The sequence below is a fragment of the Malurus melanocephalus genome, unplaced genomic scaffold (assembly GCF_030028575.1).
Source record: "Malurus melanocephalus ecotype Western Australia unplaced genomic scaffold, MMel_1.1 scaffold_11, whole genome shotgun sequence".
Classification (NCBI taxonomy): domain Eukaryota; kingdom Metazoa; phylum Chordata; class Aves; order Passeriformes; family Maluridae; genus Malurus; species Malurus melanocephalus.
The window spans coordinates 2,707,139-2,720,147 of NW_026623243.1; the positions used below are offsets into that span (position 1 = coordinate 2,707,139).

The following is a 13,009-nucleotide window of genomic DNA, read 5'->3' on the forward strand; positions in this document are numbered from 1 at the left end:
CTGATATTCTGGCTGTGCCAGGGGAAGGTCCCACCCATGGGGGTCCCACCCAGACTCCAAGTTGTCTATCAGGTATGAGACTCAAGAGGTCGCAGCATCCTGGACTATTTTTGTTCCTGACACCTGACAAGGGAGAAACAGTATTTTGTAGGTAGAAATGCATCTTCAGACCCATTACTACTCCTGGCCTTGCAATACTTTGTGGCATAAACATGGATTACACTTCAGTTTTTATGGATTGCATTAAAGTTTTTACTGGAGCCTGTAAGTTGCATCTGTCCTGAACATGTATTCCTTGTTTGACAAYGGTGTAAAGCACCTCCAGACAATGATTTTTGTTAGATTTCTGGAGCCATTTGTCTTTCTTTATGTCTACAGAGGCATCTAGAAAGATCAATAGCAGTTTCCTTTTACTTCAGACCTACCCACACTGTCTTTATGTATATTATGAGTCACACAGAGGTTTAGGTCCTTAAAGTCCACCTAAATCCACTGCATAGGAGGTCTTGCTCTCAGTCTCTAATCTTTCATGAAAATCAAGGTTATTAAATTCTCCACCTGTCATTATTCCTAACAACTTTTAAAACAGACCATGAACCGAGAATGAACCATGGACTTTACAAATACCAAATCTTACACCCTGTATTCTTAAAGTAATACATCTTATTTCTTTAAGGTCTCAKGGCCAAAACATTTCTTATCAGTAGCATTTGGTTCAACCCAGACTTGCAATTATCAGTTCCATTCATAGGTCACAGTTTATAATTATCTTCTCTCTCGCAGATCTGATTAATCACACAAACCATCTATAGCAGCCTTTATAAAAGGCTTTATTTTGCCTGGTTTTGCACATAAATACTGTGTTTGTATTTACTTCAGATACAAATGGTGCCACCTGCTCCTCTTAGTACCCTGACATTTGGTGCTAATTAGATGGACTTGCATTATCAACAGCACAGTAATACGGCGCTGCAGCAGGCTCGGTTACCATGGATCCTAATGCACTCGGCATTCCACAGGAAATTTAGCAGAGCACAAGAAATAAATCTATTCCTGTGTGAACCTGCACCAGCTCTGTGACACTATTAAGGTACATCCTCAAAGTCTGCTAAATTCAAGGGTAAACACCATTATTATCTCTAAACTTTTATTAATACATTCTACCACTGAGTCACCATGTAGGTGAAACAAAATTGCAAGTCGATTTGAAACACCCTGACAGCGCTAATGGAAACAAGTCATGCATTCAAGCTGCAAAGGAGAATGAGTCTCGACTGGGGATCGGTTGCCACAAAAGACTACTGGCATCTGTAGGGGAGAAAAGTCAAAACAACTCATACTCAGAGGACTGTCACACCGAATTGTCACTGTGAAAACTCACGCTATTTGTTCCTTTTCAAGCCTACCTGAATGTACCTAATTAATAAGACCTAACAAATGGGCTAATCCAAAAGTTGCTTCTACAGAATGATTTGACATASTTCAATAAACTCAACAGATGAAACTAAATGAGAAGAAGGAGGAACGAATTATGGTGCAAGCAGAAGGTGAAGAAAAGATAYAAAAATAACAAAAATTAAACCATTAAATAAGAAGACAACATAAAAATAAAATTCTTTCTCCCTTTCTTACAGTGAAATGCATATAACAGTATAATTATCCCCATCTGTTCTAAGAYGCAACAACTCTATATTCCACAGCTGAGGTAAATTGGCAATTTCTGCTTCAGGCATCAAACTCTGATACTGTTTGGGGTCTCTCCTTCATAGTCAGAATTATCTGTATTTCTGTCTTGTASACATCTTTGAGTGCCATTGAGCCAGTATTTCAGATTCTTTCAGAGTTGTACCAAAACATTCACATCTCAAAGGAAAAGTTCAGCACCTGAGTTACAAATTGCACATCCTCTGCTCTCTGAATGGGCTTTTTTAACAAACTACCAAAGGCAAGTTTGAAAATTATTGCTTTCCCCTTGTGATTAGAATGATTTGCTGTAGTGTGAAGCAACACACTGCAAATAAAGTAAAACCAGGGATAGACCCACTTCCCAAAGCTAAAAATCCCTCACAATGTTAGGAAGTCTGAGGTATGATACACAACCACACAAAACTCAGGCTGCATCTCCATTCAAGTCCTCTAAGCTTCACCACAGTTGAGTTCTATTTAAAATATTTAACCTTCAAAAGAGAAAATTCATTTCAGAATCACCTCATTAAGCTCAGTTTCTGTAAGTGACATAGTCCAAGAGAGGTGGAAGAAGAAAGGCCAGACAGMATCCACAGGTCTAAAAGCTTTTTATGGCATAGTGCAATTAATAAAATAAACCACGGCATGCAATAGATAAGCAATTAAACAGATAAGTAACACATGATTTGGGGCATGATAGAAGTGTGCCCTTTCATCTCCTTTGTTTCTCTCTCCATTTTGGAAGGTATGAATGGACAATGGACCCAGGTTTGCTTAGCATAGCTCTCATGGCCTAAGATATTACCAATCTCTCTGTATTTGAATTACCAATTGCTAATTGTGGGAACATTTCTGTATCTAAATTTTCAATTCCCAGTGGCAGTGAAACCTCACAGCATGAACACAATGCATGTTTCAGAAAAAAGAAATCTCAAAGTTTGCACATGGCCAACAAAAAGTAAAATATCCTCTGATGTGACTGAAACCTTTGCTTTGTTTTGAGCCCTGAAAGCCATTCAGCCCCCACAGCCACTGGATGCTGCCCCTCCACCAAAGCCTGCCAGCTCACACCATTGCAYAGCTGGAATGGTGTCTGTGTCCACATAGCTGAGCGCATTCTTACCCTCAGTGACTTACAAATAACCAAGAATTTGTCTGTTGCAGGCATGAATACCACAAAGAGAAGGCCTGCTCTAATGCCTGGCCAAGGAAAGTTTATCCATCAGAAGGAGGAGAGAGGCTTTAATAAACATCAGAAGAACGTGTACCTGGGTTAGTGTTGAACCTGGCAGGGTTGGACTAAGTGATCTTAGAGGTTTTTTCCAACCTTAACAATTCTATGACTCTTTGAACACAATGGTCCCCACAAATAAGGAAGGAAGGACACTAAAAAATCCTCTGAACAACAAAAGCTTGAATTAAAGATGAGCTATCCACAATTACTGATGTACTTTGAATTAAAAACAACCAAGGAAATCACATCTTTCTTGAACAATAACTCCTCAGGAACCAAATGTACTCAATTTCTGATGTCATAATACTGCCAAAAATGTAGCCTTTCAAAAAAAAACCTGAATAACCTACCCTTGTAATACACATAACTCATTAACGTTTTCATCCTGTTTTTTTTTAAGGGATCATAGGCCAGTATAAAAGACCAGGCATAAATGCTCCAATATTTGGAAATATTTAAAATAAAATAGTTCTACAAAAGCATTAAATTTGCATTCTTCACAGAGTTTCATTCTCTTGTAGGAATTGATATAGCTCAGTTTCAGGAAATACATAACTGTTAAGTGGTGGGTTTGCCCACCTCCCACCTGACATTCTACTTTTACAATCGTATCTTTGACTTTGAGGAAGAGGTGAAATGCCTAATTTAGATAGTTCATTCTGAAAAAGAGCCCCACAGAAGGATAAATCCATTGTCCAGAGACATCGAAATCTATTAGATATCAATGTCAGTGTTTTTATCTGTGTGATTCATCACAATCAGCATGTCATTCATACCTGCTGTCATCATTGTCTCCATCAATTGTTTGCCAGGTAMTTATTTATAATATGTACTGCACACAATAAAATATTATGCACTGCTCTGATAATTTTTTTTTTCTGGGTCCTAACTCATACATTTTTGTTCTAATTTTAAGCTACAGACTTATGGGGAAGCTTTGTTACAGAGTTTCAGTTCACTATASAAATAAATACACTTTGAGGTAAATATACTTTCTAAAAACAACAGAGAAAACCAGGACTATGCTGAAAATAGAACTGCTGCATTTTAGAACTGAACCAGTTTGAAACTTGTGGTTACATGCATTTGTTTTTTATGTTAGATAACGCACCATAGTATTTCCATTGGAATGGGATAAGGTTTAATTCTCTTTGGCTTTGACTTGTAAAATGGACTGGTTTAATTTCAATTCCAAATGTCAAAATCCTTTTTAAAATAGAAGATTGATCTTCTTTGCAGCTCTGCTTCTCAAGAGGATTTCCTGAATAATCAATGAAGAAGAAAGGTTTTGACCCTCATTACATTTTTTTCCCACTTTCCAAAATGGGTTCTTAATGTGCAACAGCAGTCATTTTAAATGCTTCCCCATCACCTGAGACTGGGAACGAGGGACAGGGGACTGGGAACAGTTCTCCTGGCCTGCCAGTGCTTGCCAACCCAAAGAGGTCCAGCCCCAAGGCCCAGCTCCCACAGCATCAGGTTGCCTTTCTTCAGGCTGCCTATTACTCTTAATAACTTCCTCAGTCCTTAACCTCTCATTTAGACTTTCTATTGTGAATTGGAGATCAGTAACACAAGGATTAGAGATAGGAGAGGGTGTTGAGAAAAGCAAAATATTCTGTRCCGAAAGCATCCTCTGGTAGACCTGCATACAGAAAGGGAGGACAATGGAATTAAGGGAAAGGAGATTTTATACAGGAGATTAATGCATATTGAGACATATGTACATGCATGCTGCAAACTGTGTTAATATTTAAACATTCAATGCTCAAAAGATAAGATCTGAATGAATGAAAAAACCCAGGGAATAGGGTCATATCATTATTTGATCAGAAAGTCAATCACATACAAAGTTGAAGAACATATGTACCAATGKAAAGTACTAATAATGCATTTTTTCTAATAACTCCGTGCTCTCTAAGGAGGTATCGTAAGAACACAAAATACAAGCAATTAGAATGGTTATTTCTTTGTGGAACTGGCTATTGAATATTTCTACACAAGTAGAAAATATATTTAAGACATTCTTCAAGTAACCACAACCATTCACAAGATCCTTGAGCTGTGAGATGCCGCTGAGCTCAGTGCAGTCCTGCACAGACGCGTGAGTGGCCCCCACACAGCCCACCTTGCACGACTGGAGCTGTATTTCTAAATACTGCACAGCAATTTGTTTGAACAACGTAATTACACCTGAAATGCTTTATCATAATGTAATTCATTCCTCACACTGAAATAAGCATTAATTTAAACTAGCATTNNAAAAAAAAAAAAAAAAGGACTTTGGAAAGCAAAACAAATTGTCATAAATTGTGTTGATAAATTAATAAACTGAGCTGTAGTAAAATGTACATAGTCTTATTAAAGTGTTGCTAAGGACTTGAACATCATAAAAACATGATCATTTGAAATTTCATATGGCCCCGTTTCAGACAAGTAAATACAATAATGAAAAGCATCAGCCAGCGATACTGCAAATGACCAATATGAACAGAAAACCCCAGGAAGAGAAAGGATGCTGGCATTTATCTGGATGAATGCACTAAACCCGGTTTGAGATAGGACTACAAATGAGCACCTTTGTTACCACAACCAAAATATGCTCAGATACACCTTCCTAAAATGGAAAAAAAAAAAAAAATATATATATACCAAGAACAAAATAATACCTTTTTAAAAAAGGCGACGAAGATAGTAAAACTACCATTCTAAAAATACACTTTCTTTTTTTAAATGTCACAGATTTGTTAAAGACTCCAAAAGCAAAAGCCAACATGATTCAATACAACACTGAAAGAGATTGCAAGAGGTTTTAATTACTTTTTTTTGGAAGAGTGATTCATGTTAAATGAAAAGAAAAAAATATATATATACACAGTAGAAAACAGAACCCTGTAACAGCAGACCAAAAGAGATTTCAAAGATCAACGTGCATGGCAGTCCACTCTCACAAACATTTTTTCTTTTATTGATACTAGAAAATTTCAGAATTTAATATTGCTGAGATCAAATTGTTGGTTGGTTACCCTTTTCATAGGATGTTCAAACTTCTTGTCTCTATTTCAAGGTTCTGTGCAACTTGACTACAAAGCTCTGCTTATTTTCACCCTACTCATAAGATCTATCTCTTGTCTTCTGAAGTGAAAAGCAATGTTGCTTCCCTTCTGATCATTCCTTTAAAGCTCTTCTTATCCTACTCAGCCTTTGATTACTGACCTCTCTGTGATTTCCACAAAGAATCAAGTTATTACTCTCATTTGGGGGGCCATATCCTCTCAAATCTCATAACTCTTCATGTCAATAAAGCAACACTCATGGTACAGCATCRAAGATCTGGCCACTATACATCCTTTGTATTTTACCTCTATGAAACTAAGTTGCAAAATCTTTGGTTGGGTGTTTCAAACCCTRCTTCCTTTATTATCATCATAAATTACGCGTACGGTAATTTCACAGAGGGATTGGTAAAARCATTTCAGATAAAATGGAAGGTGACATTAATACTCATGGAAAATTCAAACCAAATCTWACGCAGACCTCATATTTGCAGCTGGCAAGGTGTGGGTCAGTCAGGGCCGGGCTAAAGGAACGATGGCTAAAGGAACAATGTTTAACAAGTGACAGGGAAGCTTTACTGTGAATGCTGATAGCCAGACCACAGGCAGCTCTGCTGAAGAGTACAGGAGTAATAGTATAATACATAAATGTATCTGCCCTTTTTCCTGCAGGCTGTCMGTTACAAAATTTTAGATTCTACATTATCCCACTGCACACAGAAATTGCAAATGTAACAGACATTTGMATACCCACGTTCAGTTCTGTTTGCAGACAAGAAGACTTGTACAATCTAATACAGCAAAATAATTCTTCCTACTTTCATTTTTTTTCCTCTCTCCATTTTAAAACACTGCTTCAATTACAGATTTCACCTAAAATCTTGAAAGTATCATAAGTTCTTGAGCAAGCTTTTTCCTATGAAATTTCTACTCAAATTTTGCAGAAAAGTAGTTAAAACCTTAATTAAACATAATTTTAATTAATTTAAAAAATAAATGCAGTCAGTTCTAGAAATTAAATCCCTGAGTGTGCTTTATSCATCAGTAAATAATTAGCAATTTATATACCAAATTTAGCTTCCTTTTCCCAAATTTTGTAAAACCATTTGTAATCTTACGTTTATTATTTATTTAGAATTACTAATTAAAAAGTCAATGTCAAATTTGTGGTCTATACATTTTTATTTCTAGACAGTTTTTATCTGTAAATTGAGGAATGTTAGATATTTTTAAAACTATGTAGAATACATAACCACTTTTTTTTTTCTCATAGTCTAACAATTCAATTTTATAAATTGCTTTTCTTCCCTGTAGCTTTTTGGCAGATGTAAATATCCCTGTCCAAAAAGTTTAAAAACAGATCAACTATTCCAGTAATCTGCACACATAGTCCATGTGTTAGGTGTTTTTTTCTAATTTTATATGCAATATCAAGTGTCATTTCTKAAACAACTGGACATGGTAGTATTTGGTTGAAGGTAGGACTCAATGATCTTGGCGGTCTTTATCAGCCTTAATGACTCTGTGTTTCTAATTTATTCTTCAAGACAAGTCTGTGATTTGCAGAGATTATGCTATCACTCTCCAAGCCAACACTTACAATGTTCCTAAAACTGCCACTTTTAGAGACTTTGTAAAATTTTCAAAATTTAAAAGGAATAAAATGAATTTGTTTCTTGTTTGCTGTAGTTTCAAAAGTCACAGCCAATTTAAAAAGTTACCTTAAGTAAATCTGGTACTGGAAGTTATTTGTTCATTTCAAGATGAGAGAATAATTGTTGATCTGTCTGAGAGTCTTTGAAGAACTCCTCTTTCTAGAGTAAGGCTCAGGAAAAAAATCTACCAATAGTCAGAACTCAGCACTAAGAGTGAAAAAGTGCCCTTATTTTCTGAGCCAAACAATGCTTATGTGRCACTTAAATTCCACTGGACTCCTACAAACAGGTTTATGGTGTGCAAATGCCCCCTCATTTTTCTTCTCTGTTTGAAAGAATAGAACAGAAAAACACTGTTCAACAGCGAAATCCAAAAAAATGTAGTCTCTGGCCCAAAAATATTATGTTCAAGCACATGGAAGAGTAAAGAACAGATTKGAAGCAAGGGAACCCTGAACAGCATGGCGTCAGCACACCACCTGGCCATGACTGCAGAGCTTTTGAAGGTGTTTGGATCTTCTTATTTTGTGGGGTCAGGTGGAATGTATGTAGTGCATAGRCTATTTGTTTCACTATTTTCATTTTAACAAAGTGACAAATCAACCAAGACCATTCTTGGCTGCCAAAACTTCAGTAAATCTGAAGACAGAGTGGAAAAACCCCAGAGCACTAAACATGCATGTTTAGTGACCATGTGTGACCAAAGATACCACAAAAAGAAGCACATCTCATTCCACGGTATCACTTTAATAAACTGAAAGTAACTGATTTTCCACAGGGTATGTGAGATCACAACACGAGCTGTGTTTGTCTGAGTGACAGATCACATACATTATGTAGATTTAAAGATTTTACATCCTTAGTTTCTCTGTCTCTTGGTATCTTCTCTTCACARCATAAAAGGATTTCAGCCAGAGTAATTAAATATTTCATTTTTAAACAAAACCTAAATATAAAAAAGAATCAGAAATCTTTTTCAACAAGTCACATTGAATCCTGGAAATCTGCATTATTATCAATAGGCAAATGGTCACATATTCAGATCAGAGGAATATTTGCTGATTATCTGTGTAAACTATAAATAAACAGAGGACTGACAAGTATTGACTGCCCTTCTGCTTCTATATGTGAAAGTACCTTTAAGAATGCTAAATTATCTCTATTTAAGTAGTACAGTCTTAATAAGTATAAACAAATACTAGACTTATCACCAAGATCCTACAGGATCTGGGAAGGGAGATTGCTTTGTTCCATGCAACCCATGGAATAGGTGTAATTTCACTTGATTTGAGCAATCTAAAAGTGGGACTCCTGATCCAATTTAGTCACCCAGGTCTATTTGCAATCCATAAAACGAGATGGATCCTCAGGATAAGTCATACCAGTCTAAGCTGCTTACTGAGACACATGGAGGTGGCCTGCCAGAAGTTGGAGAATTAAGCAAATCCTATCTCATGAGCTCCATCCAAGTGCAAGCCTGCAAGCCCTAAACATGCTTTAGTCCAGAGTTCAAGTCATTGTACCCAGCCATGAAAAGCAATGAAAGCTCAAACTTTTCTCCTGTGTACCCTGATTTTAATACAAATTAAGGACACTTGTGCTTGCTTCTACCTGACCTTTCTTAAGAACCCTCCAAAAACAYCTATCTCAAATATTGGATACAAATATTATTCTGGAAATGCTGAACGTAATTGGCACATTTAATGGCTACACTTGACCACTGAAAGCCAAATTTTGGCCTCCTTTCCGACACTGAATGATGCTACAGTTCATTGTGTATGTCCCATTGATTTTCCAGGGACTACGCCTGCAATAAAATTCTAGTTGGTAGATTTAAAAGCATCTGCATCTGTTTACAGGTGACCAGTCTGAACCCCCTTCCACAAAAGATGAGCAATTACTTATAAATCAGGGACATTTCATAGCTGAATAATTGCTCAATGTATTGAAAATGTTCATGATATAAAAGCAATCCTRGGTAATTTCATTGCTACTTGATAAAATACCTTCATTTTCCCTTACTAATTATATCATAAAATCAATGTAATTATTAAAAACATAGTTTTACTTCTGGTATTGGTGACAACTAATATCAGAATAGGTTGAAATATATTTTAACATCAAACATAATTAATCAGCCTAACTAATACAGAAAAGACTGCTTTGTGGGAAATTTGCATCACAAGTTTATGTTGCAAGTCACTCCATATTTCCTCAAARTCTTTTGGGTCCAATTGATGTGATGGGTACCAAGCATTCAACAGTCAACTTGGCTCCTGCTTATGCTGCAAATCTGACTACTCTGATTTATTTGTGGAATTACTGGCATTTCAGAAATATGAATAAAATGTCAGAAATTCTTTTGTGGATTGTTCATATAATTCTTTTCAAATGGGAATCAAGAAAATGGCAAGCAACAAAAAATTAATACAAAGAATATGAATTGCCCTTTCTAATTCTTATGCTTAAATATCCTGGTCACAAATCACAAATCACACAAGAGGGAGAGCAACTGCTTCTGTGTAGTCTAAAACATTTCCTCCTGAGCCTTAGTGACTTCAAACCAAGACAGTGCCTTTTGAGAATTGTGATAAATTCATGTATCTCAATTGCATCTATGCTGATTTTCTTAATTTTCTGTAGGTCTCAAGAAAAAAAAAAACACTTTAGAAGGGATTTGATGGCAAGGGAACCATCAAACTAAATAGCAAGTCATTGTACCTCTAAAAGATTCACAATCTGCTTTTCAATTTGTCCTATAAACTGTTCAGAATGTGACTACATACACACGTGAGTAAATTTACTTATTTTTATCAATATTTTTCAGGATAATTGTAATTTCAAAGAGGTTAGTTAAGGAAATAATTAAATAATATCTCTGCAGATTTCCTAGGTACACATGGTTTCTATTTCACTGCACTGAAAAAAAAAATCTCATTTTGATAGAGCAAAGTGAAATTAGGCTAATTGACACAGGTCCCTATACTTCTGGAAACTCTTCCATCTTTATTTTTAGCACAGAACAGTCATTACAGGCAGTTAAAGGCTGATTAGGTTTGCAGAGTAGTTATAATTCTAACCATACAAAAACAGGGGGAGAGACTCCTTCTKTGGGGATGTACATGAAGGAGATTTACAATTACCATTTTTGTTGAGGTTTTATGAAAGCACCACATTTCATTGAGGTTTTATTAAAGGGCCCCATTTTGCTGTTCAAAAGCCATAATGCGTGCCTTCAAGGGATTCTATGGGTAAAATCCAGAACAATTCTCAATGGAACTGTCTTCTTATGTCAGATTTGAAGTTGAGGCTATGATTTTTCCTATTAAAACATTATATAGTAAGCAACTCCATTTCATGTTACATTTCTATCTGATTAAGCATACAAGCACATATCTACTTGTGGTTTCACACAAATACATACATACATATAAGAAAAGAGGACTTCAGATTTTTTTGTTAGATTTAAATCAAATATTAGCAGTCTGTGAGGTTGCTGGAAGCAAATCTAAGTAGATTTTTTTAAATTTTTACCCTTGTCTCTGAACTTTTCATCTTTACTGCTGCTTTCCTTTACTATCACTATTTTGCTTTTCTGAGAGAGTGATGTTGTATGTTGTCAGCACCTCTACTCAATGCAATTATTAAAAGCACATTCTGCAGAATCTTTGATCTTCAAATATTTGAACTCATCCTTTTGTAGGCTTCTTAAGAAAGACAAGATCTAGAAATATATGTTAAGGTAGGACTGACAAGTAACAGTTCAACAACCAAGAGTCAGAGCTAAGAACAAAATGCCAGAGGTTCAGTCAGTGCACAGTATTTCTAAGTAATGTTAAATCTTCAGCTACCAAAACTTGGCACACAGGTAGAGTCAACTGGGAAGCKGAGGGTATAGGAAAATTCTCCAGGATGTTAAATTGAAAGTAGATCAAGAGCAATAGAGCCTCTGCCAYCTCCTGCAACCACCATGCAACCCTTCCTCCTGAAGAATCAAGAGGAACCAAAGGATAAATTAATGCGGTCTCTGCCTTTTTTCTGCTGGGGCAGAGGCATGAGTGAAAGCTTTCCATATCCTCACTTCCCCTGCTTCCCCACAGAGAACCCAGGGCTAAAGAAAGACTGTTGAAGATCCCTGAAAGAGTCATGTCTCACTAGAGATGATTTTATTGAATGTAAAAAAACTGCACCTTGAATAACTATCAAAAGTAAGTCTTCTTGTAACCTCTACGTATGGTTTAATCTTGGTAGCACTCCTTTCTTTTCCATTTTGTCGTAATAAGACAAACATGTTTTCTCTGCAAATGCCTTTCTCCTTCCCCAAGGAAAATAGTTTAAGGATAGTCACTGAATTATTGTTTCATGCTAAGTTAGTGGCCCAGTTTGATATATTTTTAATTCCAGAAAAGTAGGAATGAGAAATCTAATATTTTTCAATGAACTATTCTAACACTGAGGATTTGATCAATGTACACTCACATTCAGAAACACACGGAGCTAGCTTCAAATCAATAGTGGCAAAGAAATTACTTTTTCAAAGTTTAGGTGAATCATTGCTCTCTGTGAAAGGGCAAAAATCAGAAAACAAACAAACAGKCAAATTCAAAAGAAACTTAGTACTTTATCTATCTCCAAAGCACAAATTCTTATAGGAATAAGAGCAATAGCAACCACAAACAAACAGGATTTTAAAATTTAAATAAACTGTTCAAGTCATTACWACACTAAACTGTAACAGTCAGTAATGTATAAGAACAGAAGAAGGTAAGAAGGCTTATGCCTTGTGTAATTCTTAACCTTGAAGGAAGATAAATTCCTTTCAGGACTTTCAGTGCTTAAAAGACTTGATTTTACATGAAAAAGAAAAGAAAGAAAGGTTTTTCACTATTTAACATTTTCTAGTATCTTCATAGGGGACAAAAATGCTTGAAATTGGATTAGATCAGTTGCAGCCTCACTGCAGGTAGCACAAATTTAAAGCCATGAATAACTCGACTRAATAGAACAGGGATATCAGTTGTGTTGTTGGGAATTACAAATGTTATATGAGAAAAAGATTCAAGTACCTCCTAGGTAAGATAAACAGGAAGGCATAATAAAATACATCTCAAGCCTGAGAAAACTTTATACCTTATCAATTTGCCTTTTAATATAATTGGAGAGGGAGATTTTCAGATTGTGACTGTGTCTTGAGCTTTTGAATTTCTTTCAATGCACYACTGCCTACTGACATCAAAACATCACAGAATCACAGAACCATCAAGGTTGGAAGAGACCCTCATGGTCATCGAGACCAATGGTCAACCTGRCACCACCATAATCACCCCTAAACCCTGTCCCAAAGTGCCACATGCAGACACCTCTTGAATACTTACAGA

General features: G+C 36.1%; 1 protein-coding gene across 1 annotated transcript in view; it reads right to left on the reverse strand.

The window, feature by feature from the left end:
• LOC130580614 (metabotropic glutamate receptor 8-like) overlaps positions 1 to 13,009 on the reverse strand; it is a 177,955-nt gene that overhangs the window by 151,729 nt on the left and 13,217 nt on the right. The gene's annotated exons all lie outside the window — the stretch shown is intronic.